General features: G+C 33.3%; 1 long non-coding RNA gene across 1 annotated transcript; it reads left to right on the forward strand.

Annotated features, from left to right (window-relative positions):
* The first annotated feature begins 2,582 nt into the window (after nucleotides 1–2,582).
* Nucleotides 2,583–3,270, forward strand: LOC118680130 (uncharacterized). Its single transcript, XR_004975641.2, has 2 exons — nucleotides 2,583–2,788; nucleotides 2,844–3,270. It is a non-coding gene; the product is annotated as an uncharacterized lncRNA (long non-coding RNA).
* Nucleotides 3,271–3,762: the final 492 nt, after the last annotated feature.

Below are 3,762 nucleotides of genomic sequence, written 5' to 3' on the forward strand. Positions count from 1 at the left end.
TAAGGATGATCCTAACATGCTGAGCATTATTAGCATTTAAGCTACTGGCGCTTTATGAGCAGCAGAGAGAACAAAAGGCGCACAAAACAATGACAATGCCAAAAAATACAAAAACTATGCTATAATAATATGTTATGTAAAAAACGAATGATGGCAAAAATCTCACGTAGCAAAAGACTTGCAAATTTATTTGTTTGCAAAACAAATTTTCCGCACGGTAAATTTTTATTGACAATTAAATTTAGCAGACAAACCACAGTAAAAATGAAATGCAAACAAGCAGAGAAATGCAAATATATAAATATATATAAATATGTATATATAAGTGCTACTATCTCGCATATTGCAATATAAATATCTGCAAGTATGTGTGCGATTGCTTACTGGCTTAGAAGGATACATAAGCAGCTGGCAAAACTTGGGTGGCTGTTGATAGATGAACTATAAAAGTCGGGTAAGGAGTAGCTACTATAAAATAACGAAGCAGAAAAAATGAATTTGTTGAAAAAAATATGCTGCGAGACATTATGGAAACCGTAAGTGAGACACACACATATACACACATATGTATGTATGTAGCAAATGCAGAAAAATGCAAATTTGAAAAACATAAAAAAACCGAAATTAAAACAGCACATTAAAAAGCCACAAACATATGAGCTATGCAGGCTTCAAATGCCGCAGGACTCGCAAAAGGATGCATAAATCTGTACAACAACTACGAACTGAACACGGAAGCACCATCTTAAGGGTGCAACGGGCGCTGCGAAAAACTCAAACGCTTAGCTGCACTTGCGGAGCGCTCGCATAATAAAAGAAATAGCAACAACAAATAATAAATATATAAATATTTTAATATTAATAATAAAACCGCATTTGACGTTTCCTCCTTGGCCATTAAAAAAATTTGAAAAATTGCCAAAATACTGAGCAACCAGAAAAAGGCACATAAATTACGCCGACAGCTATAAAAACATCTTGCCTTGTGTGGATATGTGTGTGTGTGTACATTTGTTGATATGCTAAGAAATCAAATTCGAGAATTCATTCGACTGACAGTTTCGCCGAAGGATATTTATGTTACACATACACACACACACACATAGCTACAGCAGAACATATTTGGGTAGCCTTTGCCTTTTTAAAACTTTTTTTTTTCAAGTGCGCGAGCTCATTTGAGTGTAAAATATGCTAATTCTTGTTTTGATTTCCACTCAAAGAAATTAATTTCTTAAGAAATCTATGCAGGCCATTAAATATTTGAAAATTTCTGGCTTGATCAGGCATTTTTTGCATTTTGTAAGTAAGGGGTTAGTGGTGGAATGGTAAATACATATCAATAAAATACAATTTTATACTTCATAAGACTTTTTTATTATTTCACCAAAACCATATTTTGCAGCATGAGTTGAAATTCGAAAATTTTTAATATCCATTAATGGAAAGTCTAAAAATTGACCCAAAGATGAAAGCAAACTAAGCTAGATTATGATTCTTTCTTAATTCTCTTAACCTAATTGATCCATTAGAGTTTGATTTTCTCGCAATATGACCCTAATAATTTAATATTTAAGCTAAACAAAAGGGTCGTTGACCTCAGAAAGGATTGTTGACGTCGCTGAAGGATATATATTTTAGCAAAGAAAACTCAGACCGACGGTCCCGCTGTCTAATTGGGTTAACCAGACACCGTTAAGATTAAACTAAAATTGATGTATATTCGTTTTAACTATTTTATTTAACTTGAAACAGATCAAACCATCAAAACAGATCAAAACCATGCATATGTTACTAAAAACTCCTCAAATTCTAACAAATTCCATAGAAAAAGTAGATTCGGTAATTGGTTCATTGAATATGGAATTCATCACTTAGTGGTCTTCTCATATAATTTATTTTTTAATTGTACACAAATTGTTTTATATTTCTTTTTTTATTACTTTTATGAAGATTTCCTTGTACTCATTTACAACAGTAGCCATCCATCTTTTGCCACAAACAGTTACATTGATTGTGATTAAGTGCATGGAATTAGAAAAATCTTGATAAAAATTAAACATACATCAAATGAGAAATGCTTTAACCACAAACTGACCAACGTGTTTCGAAATATACAAAAAAACATGTTGAAGAAAAAAAGGAAGAAGCCAGCGAAAAATAGGCGTCAACAAAGGCAGTGGCATTTAAACAATCATTCAAGCAACTAAACAACAAAAATGATGGTAAATTGCGGCAAACTGATGCTTAGCAGTGATTAAAATATGTTACCGAAGTGAGGTGAAGATAAATGTGCCGAGAAAAATGCCACATAAGTGTATCTGATAGATAGCGCGACCAGAGGTTATAAACTTTGAGGCGGCGATCAATCTCGCTACAAATTAGGTGCAACAAGCAAGAGTGGGCTTGAGTAGAGAAACAAATAGTTCAAATGCCAACACGTACAAGCAGTGTAGGCAAAGAAATATATGTACATATAAAACATAGGAAAATCTGAGAAGTTCAAAAAATCAAATGAAATCAGTTATCGGCTATGCTTTTACATGAAAGCCAATGCTGAACATAATTTTTATTGCGCCCAGTCAGAGAAAAGACACCAAAAATGTTTAACAATTACAACAAATGAGCTGGAATTCCAATGAAAAGCAGCAGTGAATGAAACTGCAGTGAATTTTACAACTTCAAAACTTCGTTGCAGCAATTGCCCGCAAGTGACAAGTGACCACAGCTAATAAATTACTCAATTCAACGCCACTCACAAACGGCTGACGGGCCACTTTTATTGCCGCAAGTCAGATCTTACGATATACAAATATATATAAAAATTCATAGTTATATCTTCATAGCACCTTTTTCTCAACGAAATATATTTGTGTGTGTAGTTGAACTGAAGATGGATGAGGCTGAGATTTGACTACTTCATCCCAGCCAAGCGTTGGCAGTTGTTGGCCAAAAGGGTTAACAAACAAACAATAAAAGCAAACATACAGCATACAACTAACAAATGTCCAATGTAGATCAAATGTATGATCAGTTGATGATCACTTTAACGATCAGTAGTTGAAAGGCAAAAAAAAAACAAAAAAAACGCATTGTTGTTTCTCAAATAGCCTACTCTTTGGCTTTGTGGCTTATCGCTTTTTCTGTAATTTCATTTCTAATGGCAGTTAAGTGTAAGGCATTTATTTATTAATGTTTACATCTGCATGTGTAGCGCTTTGTGCGTACTTTTATGCTCGTTAATAATGAGAATTTAAAATGCTATAAAATTAATTTTTTGAAAACATTTTCTTTGCCATTTAAAATTCATTATGAATTTTATCTGGTATTTGTGATGGTTGATCTACTTAGCTATTTGTATAATTCCAAGAAGGTGTGGTATATTTAGCGCTAATTTTTTTAAGCTTTATTGCGTTTATTACGCTTCTTTTGTAGGTACAAGATGCGTACTTTTGTTGTAGACAGTATTGCAAGTGGTTAATAGTTTGGAAGAAATAGTTTTTTTCAGAAATGTTTAAAGTGTGAGGGTTGGAGTAGCACAATTTACAAACAAGGAATGACTGGAATGAATGAGTAGAATATAATTCGCATCCAAGCTATCTGGGGCTCTTCTTCAAGCGCGACATAATATGATCTGTGAAGTTTGGAGTTTACTTTTCTATGAGTATATTCACAGGTATGGAAAAAGCAGTAAAGCTGTGTCTAAATAAGGTGCGATCGTCAGTGCTTATGCTTGTCACCAAAGAAGTTTTAATTTGGTTTGAT

Source organism: Bactrocera oleae, chromosome 6 (assembly GCF_042242935.1).
Source record: "Bactrocera oleae isolate idBacOlea1 chromosome 6, idBacOlea1, whole genome shotgun sequence".
NCBI lineage: Eukaryota > Metazoa > Arthropoda > Insecta > Diptera > Tephritidae > Bactrocera > Bactrocera oleae.